Genomic DNA, 22573 nt, shown 5'->3' on the forward strand with positions numbered 1-22573 from the left:
TGACTACTCGGAGAAATAATTATTTTTTCTCATATTATAATAAATAATTATTGAATCAGAACCAAAGTTTTCCCCTTTTCTACTTCCTTATACAGAAATCAGTGTAGGGCACCTTAGAAAAAGACTCACCCAGGCCAAGATCTAACAGTGAAAGGAATTCTAAGGTTGAGCTAATGGGTACATTACTGATCATTGTGTTTGCTAATAAAGTTCTGGGAAAATGTGGATCCTCTCTTCTGTCAGATAAGTGATATGGAAACTGATATCTCTTTGACCACTATTTGGGTGACCCATATGACTCCAAAGACCTCACTGTAATATAACCAAGCCACTCATTGTAATATTCATTCCTCTAATTAATTATTAATCAGAGTCGATTGCCACTCTCAGGAAAACCCACTCTTCCAAGAGTAAATAAACTGTGAGCCCAACACCATGAGGGTCATTGGCATTTGAGAGTGTCACTGACCTCCTTTTAGTAATAAACATGCTGGCCTTACACTGAAGTTGGGAGGACCTGAGTTCAAATGTCACCTCAGACATTTACTAGCTGTGTGACCCTGGGAAAGTCACAACCCCAATTGCCTTAAACATTTGGGGCCATCTCCAGTCATGCTGATGTACATTTTGTCACTCGACGCAGATGGCTCTGGAGGAGAATAAGGTTGGTGACCTTGCACAGCCTTCTCTCACTTAAATCCAATTCAGTGCAAGTCATGAAATCACCCTGATGTAATGGTTCTCTTTGAGAACCAAAGACAAACAAGAACAAGTACAACAACAACAACAAAAACACCACCAACAAACAAGAAATTACCTAGAAACTATGTCTTTCAAATACATCAGACCACTGTCTGGATTCATGTTGTTTGTACTTATTTTTTACAAGATTTCTTTGATAATTTCTCACAATTTCTCACAGTTTGTAAGGAGAGAGGTACTGTAGTGATACTAAAAAAGAAGGCCATTTACACATTTCAAAAATGCAAAGAGAGGAAGCACAGACAAGTGGCACAATTTGAAAAGTAACTTGTGAAATTATGATGTATCTTTTAAAAAAAACAAGTAGTATCAAATGGAGATTCTCATTTTCACATTCAATTGTTTTATGCTTTGTTATGTATATGAAAATACTCCCTTTTTAGGTTAAATTCATAAAGAAAAATGTTTAAGGTAATTTTTGTTTTTAAAATGATCTCTATACAAACAAAAAGAATGATTCTAAAGACATTAAAAAAGATAACCTATTAAAAGAACCTAATAAATCAAAACACCTAAATATTTTAATGAAACAAAAAATAAGACAGCTCAGAATTTCGGAATACAGAAAACAAAGCACCAACTAAACAAATCTACAGATCACCTCAAGGGAAAGTGGAAAATAAAAACCTATTATTCTTCAGCTTCCAAAATACAAAGTGTTTAAATGTTAGCAAATCCAATGACAAACACAAATTCTACAACCAACCAAGAGAAATGCCTTCAACCAAAAAGGAAAGAAAATTCAAAGACTTTTGTACACATCAAAAACTACAGACAGTTCCAGATGCAAACCAAAACAATTTTACCTACAAATCTGACCCTACTCACCAATGATAAAGACAGATGTTCAGTTTTTAAAACTGAAATGAGTATTCTTGAAAAGAAAATCACACATGAGCAAATATCTACTTAAAAACACTCCAAATAGGGGCGGCTAGGTGGCGCAGTGGAAAAAGCACCGGCCCTGGATTCAGGAGTACCTGAGTTCAAATCCAGCCTCAGACACTTGACACTTACCAGCTGTGTGACCCTGGGCAAGTCACTTAACCCCCATTGCCCTGCAAAAAAAAAACAAACAAACAAAAAACAACACTCCAAATAATAAAAATAAAGTAGAGGTAAATAAATACAACCACCAAGAAATGAATAAATAATGAAATAAAATGTTCTCCCAAGACAATTAAAAGGGGAAAAAATACAAAATGAAATCTACAAATCTGAAATATTACAAAGTGCAATCTCCACCACCCGTAATCAAAGTATTCTATGGGACTAAATAGCAGGATTTGAGAGTGCATAAAAGGGGGAGTGGGAGTGAAGAAGAGAATGTGTGATGTATATAACTAAGTGCAATGGTAAAATCAATGAGGGGAGAATAATCCCTTAAACTAAGGGCAGCTATGTGGCACAGTGGTTAGAGCACTGGCCCTGGAGTAAGGAAGATCCGAGTTCAAATTGAACCTCAGACATTTAATAGCTGTGTTACCCTGGGCAAGTCATTTAATCCTATTTGCCTCAGTCTCTTCACCTATAAAATGAGCTGGAGAAGGAAAGGGAAAATCATTCCTCTATCTTTGCCAAGAAAACCCCAAACAGGTTCATTTAGAGACAGATAGGACCAACAACTCCTTGAGTTACAGGAGAATGAGAAATGGCAAAGAGGGATTGAAAGGGAAAGGTTACTACTTCCTCTGAGTCTTGCGGCTTCATGGACTACATTCTACCTCTGCAAAAAGCAAACTAGAGCTCCAGCGAGTAACCAACACACAGATGGGTGAAAAGGCATGGATCCAGCAAGTTTACGATGCAAAAGAGAATGATAGGGAGGGCAGGGTGTAGAACTGGACTGCATGACTTGGAACACAGGGAAACATACCAATGGACTATTAAATTTATATCTAAGTTCATTAATTGAAAACTTTTAAGAATGAGGAAAGAAAAAATGACTTAGAGAACAAGACAAGGCAATAACATTGAAATTGGTTAAAAGAGGGATTTCAATTGGTACTTCAGAAATTTTAATTCTGTGAGTTAACACAAAAGAGGATACATAAGGAATACATATTATGAATTAATGATAAGTAGCTTGGAAAAGGAAGAGAAATGAAAAATAAAGAAATCCTCAGAAAAAACACACAGAAGAAAAAAATTTTAAGGAAGTCAGAGAGGAGGAATAAAGGAAAAGAGGGGCTGGATAACTAAATTAATGGGGGGAAAAATCAACATGAACCCCAAAAGTAAAGTTGATGGGAGTATGGAGGTGTCAAATGGAAAATAGCTTATGGGAGCAAGGTTGTTGCCTTTAAAAAGTTTAAGCAAAAATTAATCATAGGGATCAAGTGCTGGCTTAAAAAATAAAGGAAAACAACAAAAAAATCCTTGTTTTGTATGCCTACTATAACTCCAATTTGGGTATAATGGACAAATTGCTATCGTCTGCTTAACATAATTTTGTTCAAAATTTCTGAATCAATATTTATTAATAATAGTGGCCTATAGTTTTCCTTCTGTGTTATATCCATCCCTGATTTAAGTATAAGGACTCATAAAAGGATTCAGGTAGTGTGTTTTCTTAATTTCTGAGAATAATTTGTGTACTGTGTGTACTGACTGTTCTCCAAAAGTTCAATGGAACTCTCCTGTAAATATCTCAAGATATTCCCCACTGCTTCTGTAACTTTTTTTATAATTCATTCTATTTCCTTCGTTCAAATTGGGTCATTTAAGATATCAATCTGGGTTTCTGTCAGTGTGGTTATTTTATATTTTTAAAGGCATTACTCTATTCCTTTTGTGTTCTCAGTTTTCTGAGTACAACTATGGATTCTGGTTATTCTTATTATTTCTTGTCTTTGCTGTTTTGAGAATATTATTACCAGAAGCCCCCTGTTGTGAGAGCATGGGTTGACCTTTCTAAGTTTCAGTGTCCCGAAGTTACCTAACATCAACATAAGACCACTCTCTTTTTTCTTTCTTTCTTTCTTTTTTTTTTTTTTTTTTTGGCAGAACAATGAGGGCTTAATGACTTGCCCAGGGTCACACAGCTAGTGAAGTGTCAAGTGTCTGAGAGGCTGGATTTCTTTTTTTTTTTTTAAGTGAGGCAATTGGGGTTAAGTGACTTGCCCAGGGTCACATAGCTAGTAAGTGTTAAGTGTCTGAGGCCGGATTTGAACTCAGGTACTCCTGATTCCAGGGCCGGTGCTCTATCCACTGTGCCATCTAGCTGGCCCAAAGTCTGAATTCTTTTTTTTTTTTTTTTGGTGGGGCGATGAGGGTTAAGTGACTTGCCCAGGATCACACAGCTAGTAAGTGTCAAGTGTCTAAGGCCACATTTGAACTCAGGTCCTCCTGAATCCAAGGCCAGTCCTCTATCCACTGCGCCACCTAGCTGCCCCCCCCCTTTTTTTTTTTGGTAAGGCAATTGGGGTTAAGTGACTTGCCCAAGGTCACACAGCTAGTAAGTGTTAAGTGTCTGAGGCCGGATTTGAACTCAGGTACTCCTGACTCCAGGGCCGGTGCTCTATCCATTGCGCCACTTAGCTGCCCTGCTGGATTTTGATCTCAGGTCCTCCTGAATCCAGGGCCAGTGCTTTATCCACTGCGCCACCTAGCTGCCCCTCTTTTTTTTCTTTTTTTGTTTTTACATGAGAGCACTCTCAACCAATCAGCTTGAAGCAGTGTGTGTGAGGCAGTTGGTTTTGTGAGTTGGTGGTGGGAACCTCCTGGGGTTGGCAACTGAACCAGGAGTGGTTGAGGTAATTAGGGTTTTCCTATTCTTTCAGAGACACTTTTTCTCTCTTTGTTAGCCTCTAATATATTTTAGTAAATGTTTAATACCTAATCTGTTAAACTGTTGTCCTAGTTAGCTTTCCCCACAAGGGGACAGACAGGGTAACCACACACATTTAGTTTTACCCATCACATTGTGATTTCATCTTGCTCATTTAATATTTTATTGATTTTTCTGAACTTTTTAAAAAATCAGATGAAATAAAGACTTAATGATTGTATTTCATCTTTTCAAAGAAGTTTTTATTTTTTATATTTTCTATTTTTTAAACTTTAAAATGTCTTTATTTGTCTTCTAATCTTTTGTTCAACTGATTTTAGGGTTATTTGTTGGCTTTCTAATTTTTTAAAATGCTTATTTGTTAATTAACCTATTTCATATATTGTTAATGTACACTTACAGGAATATGACATATAGTTATGTCATTTATATCAAGTTATAGGCAGCAAGGTAGGGGAGTAGACAGAATTCTGGACCTGGAATCAGAAGACCTGAATTAAAATCCAATCTCAGACACTTCTTATGTAAGCTCAGACAAAATCACTTAACTGGTCTACCTCAGTTTTCTCAACTTAAATGGGAATATAAACAGCACTGACCTTACCAAGGATGTTGTGAGGAACAAATGAGATAATAATTGTAAAATGTTTAGCACAATGCCTTCCACACAGAAAAGTCCTATATAAATATTAGCTATTATTAGTTGGACTGCTTTAGCTGCATCACTAAAATGTTGGTATGTCATCATTATCATTTTCTTTTACATAATTATTATTTTTATCATTTGTTCTTTGTACCCACTCATTACTTAAGCTTCCATTAACTCTCCACTAAGATTGGTCTCCAGCAATTTTTTTCAGTTCTTTATTTTCTCTTTAATCCTTCTCTTACTCTAAACCAAAACTGAGACAGGGACAAAATCTTCTGTCACTATTTTGTTACAATCTATGTATTCTTATAGTTCAGTTAATATTTTCTTTATGAATCTGGATAAGGCATTCAGAGCATCAAAGTTTAGTATTAATACTGGTTTGTTGGTTATGGTTCCTTTCAGGATAATTTCATTTCCCTGTTATTCCTCTTTATGTTTTTAATGTTTTTTCCTTTGTCTGATAGCATGACTAAAATTCCAGCTTTTTAAAATTTACTTGACCCACAGCAAATTTTTTTCTGTCCCTTCATTTTTATTCCATGTATATCTTTGTTTTTTAAACGCATTTCTTCTTTCTTGAAAGCAACAGATTGTAGGGTTTTGTTTTCTCATCCATTCTTTCATTCTTTTTCATATTATTGTATTACATTTAAAATTATAAGTTAGGTTTATATTGTGGTCGATTTGTTTCTAACATTGGATTTTTTCCAAGTTATAATTTTTGCCTTCTACTATAAACACAGTGCTATGTTTTATCAGTTACTATAGCCTTTTTTGCGTTGTTTTTTAAGGTGGCCCTGTTCCCCCACGCCACCCCTCAAAATCCCTTGCCTCTGTATGTTACAACTTTCCCTAGTTGTAGCTTTTGCATATTGGTTGTTTTTTTTTTCTTCCTTGTTTTTATCTGGTTATTTGCTGTCCCTTCTTTTCTCAGATAAATAGCTAATTTCCCCCTCCCTCCCTTTCAATTTGTGATGGTTTCTTTTATTTATTTATTTCATTTCTCACACCTTTTCTCTAGAAAGGATTCCATTCCTTGACACTCTTCATTATTTGCCTTCCCTTTCTGCCTATTCAAGACTTTTATTCTTTGATTCATGGTCCTTATACTTATTTAGTCCATCATCTTCCATATTCCCCATAGAATTAAAATCTTTAAAATATACATTCTCAGTACCTTCTTCTAAATGGTTTCTGTTATTGCCTCATAGAGCTTAACCCTGCCTCCCTTTTTTCTGTGTCTCCCTTTTAGAAAAAGACCATTTAATGCAGGTGACAGAGATGATATTGCTTGAAAGAAATCCATATTACCACTATCAAAAATAAAAAGGTGACTACACAATCAATGAAGATGAAATAAAAGAGATAAATAAAATTGAAAATAAAATTTTGAACTAAGCTGGTTTTATGGAGGAAAAAACACAATAAAATAAATAAATCCTTGGCTAATTTAATTTTTTAAAAAGAATATATTACTCCCATGGTAGGATTCTATGTCTTTATGCATTTTATTTCTTTGCCCTTCCTTTAATTATTTTTTTACCATTTATGAAATCTTTTATTTAGATCCATATCCTCTCAGTTCTGGATGTCAACTGCCACAAGGAGCCATAGATTCCCCTTTTCCAGACACAGGATGAGTGGTCTTTTTAAGTACTGAATCCACTACAAAGTACCCATCACTCAGGGGAGCATTTATCGGTGGTACCTCTTCCTACCATTGAAACAAGGTTCTCTCTATTCTTAATCCCTCTCTTTGCCTTTCCATCTATTCTCTTCCATTAGTTTACCTTCTTCTTGAGAGACTATAGGAGTCTCCATTGACTTTATTAGTCTTCCTTTTTATTCTCCCTTGAATTTTGTAATTTAGTCACAAAAACATTGATTTATTAGTGTTGTGAGCTTTCATTCATGTTTTAGACCTGCTTTTCCACCTGTCTCCTCATGTACATTTAGAAAAAGTCTCTTAATAGTCTGTCTATTGTTATTTTTTATTATTGTTGTCTTTGTATTTATTTACCTTTCATGGAATCTGTTGTCTGGGATATTTGAAAAGGAAATCACCCCCTTGCAGTCTGGTTCTTTCTAAAAATGTTTTGAACACCTCTCTTATTATTAGACATCCATCCTATGGGTAGGCTCAGATTTGCAAGGTAGTTTACCTTGGGTTGCATCCTGAGCTCCATTGTTGTTCAGAACATAAATTCCATTCCCTCCTACATTTTCTGGTGGGTGCAGAATAGTCTTGAGTTATTCAAATTTGCTTTCCTCTGGATCTGAATGTTGTTCTTCTAATCACTGGTAATATAAAACAAAGCTATATTGCAAGGCCAAATATGAATTCTGCCCCTTTTCTTCTGTTCCTCTATACTGGCTAAACTCTGCTGCTTTAGATCTCCAATGCACAGAGAAAAGCATTGCAGCGTGGCATTACACAGCTTATACAACCATGCAGCTGTGAAAGTAGCAGGCAACAGGTTGAAGGGGTGCTGAGTGAGTGTGAGTTAGGCATTAGTTCATGTAGCTTTTACCTTGATTGGTTCCATGGTGTCCTAGACCAGGGCTTCTTAAACTTTTTCCACTTGAGACCCCTTTTCACCATAGAAATTTTTTGTGATCCTGAGTATATAGGTATATAAAATAGGTATACGTAACCTTTTACTGTTGCCAAATTTTTCACAACCCCCCACATTCAGTTATGCAATATCATATGGGGTTTGACCCACAGTTAAAGAAGCTTTCTCCTAGACGAGAGACAGCCGAAATTGCTTTTATCTCTCTGCTACATAATTTCTAGTTTGGAGAGGCTTGAGAGGTTGTAATAATTGGAGAAAATGTCTAGTCCACCATCTTGCTGGTCACATGACCATGGAAATACTTCACTCTTGGCTAAACTTATTCTCTGGACTTCACCTCCTGAGCAGCAACACTGCTTCACTGCTTTCTCAGAATAGTTTCTTCTTCATCCCCTACTTTTCAGTTCCTTTTTATGGTGTCATCTCCCCCCATTAGAATGTAAGTTCCTTGAGTATAGGAACTGTTTATATTTACATCCCCAGCATTTAGCATACTGGCATAAGGTAACAGATTAATAAATGCTATCCATCCACCTGTCTATCAAAATCAAAATAATTCTGAGGTTTTACCTCACAATGATCATACTGGCAAAGATAAGAAAACATAGGCAATGTTGGAGGGGTTGTGGAAAACACACACTAATGCATTACTGGTGAACCTGTGCATTTCTATAACCATTCTAGAAGGCAATTAGGAATTATGCAAATGAAGTAGATAAAATGCCTATACTTAGGGAAAAAAAAACAGATATCCCACTCTTAGTCATATACTTTAAGGATGTTATTGACTAAAAGACTTCATATATACCAAAATAGTTATAGCAGTACTTTGTGTAATAGCAAAGAACAAGACTTAACAAATTGTAGTACATGAATGTAATGGAATATTACTAGGCTATTAGAAATGACAAATATTATGAATAAGATAAGCATGGAAACTAATATGAACTTATGCAGAGTAAAGTAAGCAGAGCAATAAAACCAACGATTACAGAGATGTAAATAAAAGAAAAACCACAACAAAAATTGTTTATTTTTTTTTCTTTTTCTTTTTAAAAAATGCTTTGTTATAAGGGATGGCTCTCTGAGAGATAGGAGGGAAACTAGGTAATGTAAAAACAAAATATATCACTAAAAAACTCGTTTTAAAATAAAGGGTGCGCAGTGCCATGATGACAGAGTAGCAGAAAGCAGTATAGTGAGCTCCACCTCAAATCTCCAAACAGATCTAGAAAACACATCAGACTAAATCTTGGTAGGGAAATACAAAAAAAAAAGAGTTATTTTTCCGGCCCAGATCAGCCTTGGGAAACAGAGGGAACAGTTTGCCTGGAGCAAGTCATACATACACACCACACTACAGCAGACAGATATGTGAGTAGACCAAGGCAAGAGAATATCCCAGACCCATAATGGAGCATCTCTAGACTCATACCTGGAAAACTCAACAAGAAGAGATACAAACTGACAACTGTATTATCTACTTCCTTGTATCAAGGCACAGATCAAAAGTGGATTGAGATGGGGACATGAGCCCAGGGGTGACATTCCAGGGGGAAGGAACAATCTCAGACCTTAGAGAGTGAGTATATTAAGAGAGAAGGGGGCGGGGGGGGGGGGTGCAGCTAGGTGGCTCAGTGGACAGAGCACTGGCCCTGGAGTCAGGAGTACCTGAGTTCAAATCCGGCCTCAGACACTTAACACTTACTAGCTGTGTGACCCTGGGCAAGTCACTTAACCCCAATTGCCTCACTAAAAAAAAACAAAAACAAAAAAAGAGAGAAGGGGGGAAGCTAGGTGGTGCAGTGGATAAAGCACCAGCCCTGGATTCAGAGGAGGAACTGAGTTCAAATCCAGCCTCAGACACTTGACACTTACTAGCTGTGTGACCCTGGGCAAGTCACTTAACCCCCACTGTCCTGCAAAACAAAACAAAACAAAACAAAAAGCGAGAGAGAGAGAAGGAAGTTTCAAAACAAGCAGTGGCATTTTGGCTCAGATTCCAGGAACAGTGGCACAGTGCATACAACACTGGTCCTATAGTCAGGAAGACCTGAGTTCCAATCCAGTCTGACACTTAATAGCTGTGTAACCCTGGGCAAGTCACTTAACCTTTTCCTGCCTAAGTTTCCTTGTTTGTAAAATGGGGATACTAACAACACCTACCTCCCAGGGTAGTTATGAGGATTAAATGATATAATAATTGTAAAGCACTTAGCAAAGTGGCTGGCACACAGTAAGCACTATGTAAATATTATCATTCTTCTATCTTCTAGCCCAGTCTGAAGCCTGCAAAAATATAAGCAGGCTAGAAATCCCAGACCAAAAGTGGGACTGCAATGCTGTAACTCTGACCCAGTACACCTTTCCAGATGACTGATAAGATCTAAGTTCAGCAGCACTTGACTGTTGCTCAGACTGATACCCAAGTCAGGAACTGGGAAAGATCAGCCTAGGGGAGCAGGAATCAGACTGTGCCCTGGATGAGACCACATTCAGAGCACTAAAAGCTTGTAGGTCCACAGGCTGAGTTATCTGAGATCCTAGAACATCACAATATTCAATAAATACCCCAAAAGAACAGTCTAGACATCTTGAGAGAAAATTGTCCAGCACTCATACAGAACAAAGTAGAAATAGGAAGAATCCACTGATCACCTTGTAACGATTGGAATAACGCCACCTGCTGGATACTTACTGTAGAGGAGTTCTGCCCATGAAGCGAAGGTCTTTGAGGGCAAGACCAGGCATCAGGAAGTGACGCGGACGAGTGGGAGGAGGAAGGAAGAGACTGGCGCGCGGTCTCACTCTCTTTCCTCTGGACTCTGGCGGAGAAGGGAGCTAGAAATGTGCTCTCCCTTTAATAGATAGGAATCTAGGCCTTTTTCTCTCTCTTTACCAAATTCTTATTCTCCTTAATAAATGCTCAAAAGTCTAACTCTTGCTAAAGCTTATAATTTATTGGCGACCACTCATTAGATATTTTAGACAGTTTAGCTAGAATTTTAACCCTTAACAGATGGCTGACCACGAAGAGGAAAGCTGAACCTCACTTCTGATCTTCCGGTTGGGTAAGAAATTTCCCCTACCCTTTAAACTGCTAAGTACTGGCGCACTGGCTGTGTTTTCCCTTTAAATTTTTTCGAATGGACCTTTTAAACTCCCTAATTACCCTATTTTTGATTTTAGTCTGTTTAACCAGACAAATGGGAGATAAGATCATGTTAATGCTTTGTTTTTGTGGATTTTCTATTTTTCTTTTTATTTTTGTTAAAAGAGCCAGCAACTTACTCACACAAGGAAATATCTCTCCCTCTCCCAACCATGCTTTTTCAGAGAAACCTGAAGAGATTCCTGCAGCTTTTCCCAATTCTAACACTAATTGTTGCTCTAATTTTGCATGCCTGGAGGCAATGACCCACCCTCTAGAAGCTTTTAATCCCCTAGCACCTGGAGGCAAAGTGGGGGAAGAGGAATCCAGGCCTGAGTTCAAAATCAAGTCTGCTTCAAATTGCTCTGGTCCCTCCCCTCCTCTCCAAACCCCACCCTCTACTCCTCCCATGGCCAAGCCCATTGCTTCCCTGGCCCGGGAAGTCCAAAGATCTAATGCGCATGCTCAACTTTCTCTAACTGCATTTGCAGCTTCAGGCTCACCCCTTCCCCAGCCTGGCTGTGCTTCTGAGACAACTTTAGAAAACCCTTTAAATTCCAGATATGCTCGTTTTGTTCATAATTTTGCTAACCTGCTTTTGTCTTTAATTAGTAATCTTATAAAGCATTTGTATGGTGAAAAGGCTGACAGACAATATAGAGGGGTTAAAGAAGAAAAACTTAAGCCGAATAAGAATGACAATCATCAACATAGTTCAAGACTCCGATTCTTTTGCCATGGAAGGGTATATATTTTACAGAAATGTAGAAGTAAGCAGCAAGGTATTGATATGAGTATTGGGGATTTTAGATATCGGAATCAAAAGTGTTCTGAATTCACTCAGAGTAATAGTATCAGTTCAGAGGTTACATAGGATTTCTGTGCTATTATATATACATTTTGAAATTAATGGTATGGGTTTATTTTCATAGAGATTTTCATGCTTTTGAGATTGTGTCTTATACTTAGTTTCTAAAACAAGGAGAATATTTGTAAAAGCTTTTTATAGTCATGTGATCAAGTTTATATTTTATAATACTCTTATTGATATTAAGTTCATATTCATTTAGATTTCCTTAGTTTGAATTTCACTGTATTTTATTGTTCCATGTGTATTTTCTTCTATTCATTTGTCTATCTAATTTTGAAACATTGCAAGATGGTTTTGATTTTATTATACAATGTTAATTCTAGGAGTATTGTGCTCCCATATTCTGAGTTGTTTGTTTTTGTTATTTTTTCTCAACTGATTATTTGATCAAACTCTTTAAAGCATTTCCCTGGCAAATTGTTTGCCATGGCAAGTGTAAATTGATTCTAGAAGTATTATTTTTGATAAGCATATTCCAAAAAAAAAAAAAAGAGGGGAACATTTGTAAAAGTTTTCTTTGAGATTGTGTTGTGCTTTAACTTGTATTTAAATATGTTCAGATTTTTCAAAAAAGTAATTGTATACTAAGTTAAAAAAAAAGGGGTATTATTTGAAATTGTTGCATAATTATATATTGTGTTCTGAGTCAAGATGTATTCACATTTTTTGCAATCATTTATTATCCTCAATTTTTAAATCCATATGAGACTTGGATTATGGGAATTTATCATTTAAGACATTAATTGCCTTTATTCTGAGTTATCAGATGCCAGTTGGCCAAGATGCCATCCAATCACAAGAGAAATATATGCAAGAGCAGACACTGAACTGTCACATGAGGGGAGACATGCATGAAGTCAAGGTATGGCCGAGGGAACGGCTTTTGACTAATGTTGAGGTTGGATTCTCTTGGTTTAATATTTTATTTTATTTTTCCCCACAATATTGTACAGATGGCTGGAAGTATTCATCCCACCCATCTCACTTCTACACCTGGCTTCTATGCCCCCTCCTATATGCCTGATGCCATGGACATCTCAATCCCATGCATCTGATTAAGTCTGACTCAGTTTCCTCCAATATGTTCGGTGGCATGGACATATATTCCATCCACCTATTTTAAGCCTGGCATACTGTATGGGCAGTATATATTGCTCAAGTGTGGGAATGCTCATATCCCATCATTTCTCTGTTCTTTTATGGTAACCCCCATAATTATCTCAGGTGTCATGATAAATAACAGTGTTGAATTTGGCCTTGACACCTGTTACCAATTATATTAGATTTTCTAATTTCTCATAATGGCATGAGGATAATTAGGCAGATGATGCAAAAAGTGATGAAACAAAGATAAAAATTATTTTTAAAAATTAATATCGCAGCAATTATCTTCTCAATTACCCTCCATAAGGGGGGACTATAGTAATATTATAATTTTAAAGAATGGTTTAATTTTTGTTTTATTATATGTTTCATGTGTAACAACTAAGATTCTGAATTCCCTTAGACATGTTTTTGAGAACTTTCATTGTTTGATTTGATTATTGACAAAGCTATTTTAAAGTTGTGTTAAGCTCAATTTTGTAGGAAATTTTCCTGGCTGATTACCAGCATCCACACATCAACCCCTGAAAAGACTTCCATTCCATGACTACACCTAGAGGACATCTGAGAAAAGACTTTCAGAGACTTTAAATGAACAGTTTTGATTTGTTTTTGTTGGTTTTTTTTTTCTCTTTCTGTTATAATATACACCATCTGTAATATGTATTCTCTGCAGAGGCCCTCCCTTTGCAAGACTAATGTCAAAGCGTCGGTTCATGAGGACAAAAAATCGCTCCTCTGGACAAAACTTTCCTCTCTTCCTTTTCTATATTGTTGTTCACATATTATTAGTTAGCAATAGTTATCATATTGTTTTTACTGTTCCGTCAAGGAAACGTTTTGTTTCTTGAGGAACAACAGGGGGGACTGTAACGATTGGAATAACGCCACCTGCTGGATACTTACTGTAGAGGAGTTCTGCCCATGAAGCGAAGGTCTTTGAGGGCAAGACCAGGCATCAGGAAGTGACGCGGACGAGTGGGAGGAGGAAGGAAGAGACTGGCGCGCGGTCTCACTCTCTTTCCTCTGGACTCTGGCGGAGAAGGGAGCTAGAAATGTGCTCTCCCTTTAATAGATAGGAATCTAGGCCTTTTTCTCTCTCTTTACCAAATTCTTATTCTCCTTAATAAATGCTCAAAAGTCTAACTCTTGCTAAAGCTTATAATTTATTGGCGACCACTCATTAGATATTTTAGACAGTTTAGCTAGAATTTTAACCCTTAACAACCTCCTGAATGAAATCCCAAAATGAAAACTTCAAGGCAATGACAGACCAAACCCAGAGACTACAGGTCCAAGAAAAAATACCACAAAAAGTCAGAAACAAAGAATTTAAATACTAAGGAACCACTTTCTGGATTATACACAATTTAGTAATCACCACTATAAAGGAGTTGAAAGCTTGTAATACAATAGTCCAGGGCTTCTTAAACTTTTTCTACTCTTGACCCCTTTTCACCAGAGAAATTTTTTTTGTGATCCTAGGTATATAGGTATATAAAATAGGTATAAATATCCTTTTCTATTGCCAAATATTTCACAATAGTCCAGAAGGCAAAGGATTTAAGACTTACATCCAAGAATAACTTAACCAGAAAAAAAAAAATAGTCCTACTGGAGGAAAAATAGACTCATAATGAAAGAGAATACTTCCAAAGATCTTTGATGAAAAACCAATATTTGCATAGAAACTCTGAAGTTTGAACACAGGAATTAAGAGAAATCTAAAAATAGGTAAATACAAACAATAAAGGATTGAACAATGATAAATTGTTTACATTCTAAAAGAGAGAGATGTTAATATGTCCCCTCCGAACCCTATTATCGTTAGAGGTCATAGAGACTCTAATTAGACAAATGTGTTGAAAGTGGTTCTATTATGTCTTGATTATAAGAAAAGAATGGAAAAGGGGAAAAAATAAACCGGGGTGGGGGGAAGGAGGAGATTACAGAAAAGTATCTCATAATGGGGTGAAAAAGTAGAAGTCTATACAAAGAGGAGAGCATAGATGGAGTAGTTGTGACTTGAAACTCACTGTCACCTGAACTGGTCAAAGGAAAGAATATACATGCATTTGGGCATAGAAATATATTTCATTTAACAGGGAAATAAGAGGTAAAGAGGAGAACGGAGGAGAGGGAATTGGAAGCAGGACAAATTAAGAAAGAGATTAATCCTAAATAAAAACCAACTCTAAAGATGCAAGAAATATTTATAGTTCTTAAGATTTCTAAGAATGGGAATGATGCTGTGCAAATTATAGTATATAACTGTGATACAATACAATTAGACTATAAGAAATGATAAAGGGGATATCAGAGAAACCCAAGAATACCTTTGAACTGATACAGAGGGCTGTGAGCAGAACTACATAAATAATTTAAACAATGGCAATATGGTAATGACAAACAATTCTGCAAGAAGTAGAATCAACCACAATTCCAGAAGACCAATGATGAAACTCACCTCTGATAGGCAAATGAAGGATTCAGAGTAGGATTAAAGATATTTTGAGGGAGATGGGCAAAGAAGGAATTTGTTTTGTTTGATTACACATTTGTAGCAGAAGTTTTATTTTCTTTCATTCTCCTTTGAGGGAGGGAAGAAAAAGTGGTTATTTGCTGATTTAAATATATATACATATACACATATATATAAACATAGTACATATATACATAACACATTATATATACATATGAATAATTTTTAAATAATAAAATAAAAATTTTTAAAGATTATTGGCAATTCTGGAAATAGCTATTTCAGGCAAATGATAAATTTGGAAAGCCAGAGCGCAACTAGTTAAGTGAGTAAAAAGAAATAAAAGAGGAAATAGAAGCAATGAGTATAGACATATTTTTAGGAGTTTGGCTATGAAAGGGAAAAGAGATATCAGACAGTTATTGAGGGTTTCGTAGGGTCTAATGAAGCTTTTATTTATTTTTTTAAGAATGAGGGAAAGTTCGACATGTTCAAAGGAAGCAGAAATGGAATCAGCAGATTTAGGAGAAACTGAAAACTAGAAAGAAGATAACTGATGGTAGAGAAGATGGTAGGTGAAATCAAGAGTACTAATAAAGAGGTTACCCTTGTTGAAAAATGCCATCTCATTCAGAAACTGGAAGAAAAGAGAATATAGAATATAGTATCATATGGAGTTCTGAAATTAAGAAAAGGGAAGTAAGTAGATGGAGTGAATTGAAAACGGCCTCTATTTTCTTAGTAATGAGAAATGTCTCAGTATGAGATGATAAGGTCTTTGGCTGAGGGTAGGAAGAGGGCATTATCGGAGCTTTGAAGAAAGAGATTTGAAATGTAGGATAGAAAATTAATCAGGAATGAATAAAAGAACTGCATTGCTGCACAGAGGCCCCAGTTGAGGTTAGACAACATAAATTTGCAGTGGACCCAATCTCCTTAGTTAGGAGATTTCCTCTTGCTCCATTAAGCAACATTATGAGTAAAGAATACATATGGTTGAGAATAATCTAATGTTGGTATTTTACAAGTATGGTCAGAGGATCATCTCACTCAGGTTTCTGCATTGTAGAATTGGCTATTTTTTTTTCTTAAAAGACAATGAAATCATCCTCATGACTTAATTCTTCCAGGACACCCAATATAGCTTACCAGTTGCCTAGGTATAAAGGCCTAACCCGCAAGTAATCAGGGCTCCTCAGGTTTGACACACACATTTCTAACCAAATACTAAAATGGCAAGTGTGGAAATAGCATCCAGATGAAATAATGATGCATGTTTGTTAAATATCTCTTTCATTCTAGGTTAGGTAAACCTCCTTTTTTCAAATGTTAGATGGTCTACACATCTCAATTCTTTCCAACCCCAAACCACTAACCTGGCTAGCAAGGTGTGCATGGAGGTCAAGACAACAGGACAAGGGATTTAAGAGTAAATGGTAATGTGAAATTTAACTGTTTAATTACATGGTAAGGACTGGAAAGACATAAAAGTTAAGTTGGACCAGCAGTAATGACCTAAAATGTTTAGGAAGGGTGGGGCAGTGGGAAAAATAGAATGATAAGAAGTCATAATCAAAGAGATGTCAGAGATTTTTAACACATTAGTGGGACATATGGGGTTAATGTTGACCCCTGTTTGGGGTCAGGGACTCCTATGTGAGGCAAAGTGAAGGAGGTCATATAATCTGAAGATATTAAGGAACTGGCATTTTAGGGTGCTTTTAAGAGCATCAATATGAATGCTGAAGTCAGGCCAAGAGACAAAAGTCACCAGGCTATAAATTGATCACTGTTGATTTTGGAGAGAAAGAACTTTATGTTAGAGGATACTGGATGATTGTGTGCTTAATAAATACTTGTTGACTGATGAAAATCAAGGTACTCTGTTGCTTTTTCCCCCTATTTTGAATATTTTCTTTTCCCCCAATTACATGTAAAAACAATTTTTAAAATTCATTTTATAAAATTTTGTGTTCTAAATTCTCTTCCTCCTTCATTTACTTCCCCAAGACAGTAAGCAATTTGATACGGGTTATATGTGTGCAATCATGCAAAACATATTTCCATATTAGTCAAAGAAAATAAAAAAGCAAAAACATGAAAAACATGAAGTGAAAAACAGTATCCTTCAATCTTCATTCAGACTCAGTCATGCTCTGGAAGTGGATAGCATTTTCCATCATGAATCCTATGGAATTATCTTGGATCACCATATTTCTGAGTATTAATAACTAAGTAATTCATGGTTGATCATCATACAAAATTGCTATTACTGTGTACAAAGTTCCCTTGATTCTGTTCACTTGACTTTGCATCATCAGTTTATTTAAGTCTTTCCAGGTTTTTCTGAAATCATCATGCTCATTATTTCTTATAACACAATAATATTCCATCACAATCATATACCACAACTTCTTTAGCCATTCCCCAATTGATGGGCATTCCCTCAATTTATAATTCTTTGCCACCACTAAAAGAGCTGCTGAAAAAGATATATGTATATGTATATATATATATATATCATATATATACACATATATACACACATATGTATGTATGCATATTAAAAAAATAAATAGGTCCTTTCCCCCTTGTAAAAAAAAAAATCACTTTGGAATACAGACCTACTAGTGGTACCACTGGGTCAAAGGGTATGCACAGTTTCACAGCCCTATGGGCATAATTCCAAACTGCTCTCCAGTATGGTTGGATCAATTCACATCATCACACATGCATTGGTGTTCCAATTTTCCCACCTTCCCTCCAGCATTTATTATATTATATTATATTTTCCTTTTCTATCATATAACAACCAATCTAACAGGTATGAGGTAGTACCTCAGAGTTGTTTTAATGTGCATTTCTCAAAAGTGATTTTTTTTTCCTACTACAAATAACTTTGATTTCTTTATCTGAAAACTGCCTATTTGTATCCTTTGACCATTTATTAATTGGGGAATGAATTGTATTCTTATAAATTTGACTCAGTTCTCTATATATTTGAATTGAGTCAAATTATCAGACACTAATAGCAATCCCCCCTTTCTGCTTTCCTTCTAATCTTTGTTGTATTAGTTTTGTTTGTGCAAAGACTTTTTAATTTAATATAATAAATATTATCCAATTTACCTCTCATAATGCTCTCTATCTCTTGTTTGGTCATAAATTCTTTCCTTATCCATAGATCTGACAGAAACTATTCCATGCTCTCCTAATTCACTCATGGATTCACTCTGTATATGTAAATGATGTACCCATGTTGACTGTATCTTGATATACAGTGTTAAGATGTTGGTCTATCCCTAGTTTCTATTTTCTAATTTTCCTAGCAGTTTTGGTCAGATAGCAAATTCATTTCACAAAAGCATGGGTCACTGGGTTTGTCAAACACTAGATTACCATGGTCATTTACTACTGCGTATTGTGTACCTAATCTATTCCACTGACCTACCACTTTATTTTTTTATCCAGTATCAGATTGTTTTCATGATTACCAATTCATAATACTGTTTCAGATCTGGTATGAAGGAAGACCTCCTTCCTTCACATTTGTTTTCATTTCTTCCTTTGATATTTTTGACCTTTTATTATTATTTTTCTATCTCTAAAAAATAATTTTTGATAGTTTGATTGGTATGGCACTGAATAAATTAATTTAGGTAGATATGTCATTTTAATTTTATTGGCTCAGCCTATCCATAAGCAATTTTTCCAATTGTTTTGATCTGATTTTATTTGTCTGAAAAGTGTTTTGTAATTGTGTTCATATAGTTCTTGGATTTGTCTTGGCTGGTAGACTCCCAAGCATTTTATTGTCTATAATTATTTTAAATGGAATTTCTTCTCAGTTGTTATTTTTTTTTAATTTTCCTTCTAAAAAGCTGGGTTGCTATTTTATGCATCTGTATACATAAAGATTACATATTTTAAAGAAACCAATATACTAATGGTCAAGTTCTTTGTTTTACACAAAATTATTATTTTCATGATTTTGTATACAACAATCTGTTTCTTTTATTGAAATCATATCATTTTAGCACTTGAATCCTAGTTCCCAGACTGTCATGACACCAAGCAATTTTACTGAATGCCTAGTTTTTTGGCACACTACCCCAAACTACAAAAAGTGAACCTTGTTCTTCAGTGATGAACACTATAATTTACTACTACAATAACTTGTAATGGTGAATTATAATAGATTCAGAGATACAAGTGTGAGAAATGATGCATTTGGACCCCTACTCTATTCCAATTAGTATTAGTCAGTTTGATATTTAACATAAATAATATAGTAATAATTAGATAAGACAGGATCTTATAGTAGGCCTTTGTAATAGGCTTCAAACCTTAATGTAATCTTCACTACTCATTTATCAGTTATGAAACTCACTTGTCCAACCACAAGAATTCTGACAAAGATATCTCCATCCTGTTTTTTTTCTCAAATTCCATATCCAAACCCAGCATGGGTGGGATGCCTTGACTCTAGAAAATCCTTCAACTTATTTTTGTACTTCTAGATGACCCTCTCTTGCCAGACATAAGCAGGTGACCATCTTATGAACACTTGGTCACTGGGGAGAACTCTTGCCTTGCCTAACTTAATTTTGGGCCCTCAAGAACAATGTCTATCAGTCGATGAGATTCTATATTTTACCATGCCTCTTTTGCATATTTGAGTATCAAACCCTATAATGGTCCTGGGGACCAAGGGAATCTCAGGTCATGAGGAAAATTTGAAGTTCGCTTCATTAGAGGGGACTGTGGATCCATTAATAAAGTGCCACTGGCTCAAAGCTCTGCCCCAGTGTTTTTTCTTGAAGACTGGGCAATTTTAAAACCCCACAGAAGGGACCTCTGAAGTCACTGAATCCAAGGCCCCCATTTTACTAATGAAGAAACCAAGGCATAGGGCTCACAGAGATTAAGTAAATTGCCCAGGAACAACACAACTAGCATTTTAGGCAAAACTGAAACCCAGAGTTTTCTTGACTCCTAATCCCAGCACTTGATTTAACTATACTATACCAGGTGGCTTACAACTTTGTGTGAAGTCAAACAGTATAAGTGGCAGAGCCTTAGCAACTTTATTCTGCTCTGAGTTTGAAATTGGGGAGAGGGGGAGGGCGGAAAGAGTGGGATTAATGCATTAATGTTGTACATAAGACTTCTATTTCGGTTCCCTCCCCCTTTCCCCAAATGGCCCAAGAAGTATGTTAGATTTCCTAAAATTCCTTTGCACATAAAGTTGGTGATATATGCCCTCTAACCTTTTTTATCAAGCCTTTTTTCCTTACCTTAATAGCTTAAAATTTTGTTTGGCTTTTATATTTAGGTAGTAATTCCTCGATACAAAGTGATTTGTAGATTGGTTCATACCGTACTCTCACTTTTAATGCAACCTTAAATGTAATATAAATTTGAACACTGGGAAAAACAGAAATGAAGTTAAAATACTGCTTTCTTTTAAAACTGAGAAAGAAATAATGTCATTGTTATAGTTTGGGGTATCCTCCCCCCCCAAGTCGTGCCCAACTCAGTGACCCCATTTTTGTTTTTTTCTTGGTAAAGATATTAAAGTGGTTTACCATTTCTTCCTTCTCCAGCTCATTTTATAGATGAGGGAGACAAGCTAGGTGGCACAGTGGAAAGGGCACTGGCCCTGAAGCTGGGAGGACCTGAGCTCAAATCTCACCTCAGATACCTACTAGCTTTGAGACCCTGAACGAGTCACTTAACCCCAATTGCCTTAAAAACATCTGGGGCCATCTCCAGTTAACCTGATATATATCTTGCCACTGGACCCAAATAGCTCTGGAAGAGAGAGGTTGTGACCTTGCACAGCCCTCCCTCACTTAAATCCAATTCAGTGCAAGTCATGAAACCACCCTGATGTCATGGGTCATCTTAGAGAATGAAGGACAACAACATATGAGGAAACTGAGGCAAATAGGGTTAAGTGACTTGTCCAGGATCACACTGCTATTAATAATGAATAGCAGTTTAGACTCAGGAAGATGTCTTCCTGACTCCATGTCTGGCACTTTATCCACTTCAGTCCCTAACTGCCCCCATTCCTATGGTACATATATAATTTATCTTTGCAATATAATCTTAACTAATTTTAATAGATATTATTCAAAGACAAAGAACAAAAACCAATCCATCCATATCCTGATCCCTGCCCCCATTCGAAGGCAAATTTTCAATTGAATGAATAAATGTCTTTCTTATCACAGCATAGAGTAGTACATCAGAAAAAAACTTATTAAAATGCCTATTTTGATTGTGGCAAATGCCTAGGTGAAGTAGTCTAATAATTCTATATCTAAAATTAAAGCCTATGTAAAACAGGGGAATGGCATGAGAATAGAAACAGCATATCTTAAGTTGTAATGAACATGCCAAACAAAATAAACAAAAAATCTACTATATAAAACCAAATGTATTCCAAGGTAGGCTTTGTCTCAGTTTGAAGTACCTGCTATAGAATCTGTTACTTGACAACTATTTCTGTGAGATTTTCCTCCCTCACCAACTTCCCCCACTTTGTATTATAAACAACAAGCTATACACCCCCATTATAAAACAGTTGACAGTTAAAACAAGGAACCAACCAAGAAAGTACAATGTTCTGTAACTGACATTTTTACTGCAATGGCCTTGGACTTCTAATCTTTACCAGACCGGCACACAAATCAATCCATCAGCTCATAAAGGGTGTGCTTTTTTAACCTCTAAAACAGATGGGATTGGCTAGCAGTGTCTGGTATGTCAATCTGCTAATCACTGCTGCCCTTTGCACAAAATAACCCACTTAAGTTGAAGCATGGTTCCTCTGTAACCGACATTAGTCTGTGGGAAACTCATTTAACTGTCACATACTCCTGCCACTCCTGCTCTCCCTTAATTAAGCTTAATGCCTTATGTTTTGACCTTTTGTTCTAGCCTATTAACCTTATCTAGTACAAGTTCAAATATGTTAAGCTAAAAACTTTGCTGTAAAACATTAAATGTCTAGCTGGAAAAAATCCCAATGAATGTCCCTTCATAGCCTATTGCTTATAGATCATGAGTTGGAAAGGACCTCAGGACCATCTAATTTGACCTCCTTATTCTGCAACTGAAGAATCTGAAATCATCAAGGTTGAGTGATTTGCCCCAGATCACAGAGGTGAAACATGT

At 36.1% G+C, this 22573-nt stretch overlaps 1 protein-coding gene across 1 annotated transcript in view; it reads right to left on the reverse strand.

Moving 5' to 3' along the window:
- Positions 1–22573, reverse strand: part of NRIP1 (nuclear receptor interacting protein 1) — a 144268-nt gene that overhangs the window by 102768 nt on the left and 18927 nt on the right. The gene's annotated exons all lie outside the window — the stretch shown is intronic.

The sequence above is a fragment of the Dromiciops gliroides genome, chromosome 3 (genome assembly GCF_019393635.1).
Source record: "Dromiciops gliroides isolate mDroGli1 chromosome 3, mDroGli1.pri, whole genome shotgun sequence".
In the NCBI taxonomy this organism is placed as follows: domain Eukaryota; kingdom Metazoa; phylum Chordata; class Mammalia; order Microbiotheria; family Microbiotheriidae; genus Dromiciops; species Dromiciops gliroides.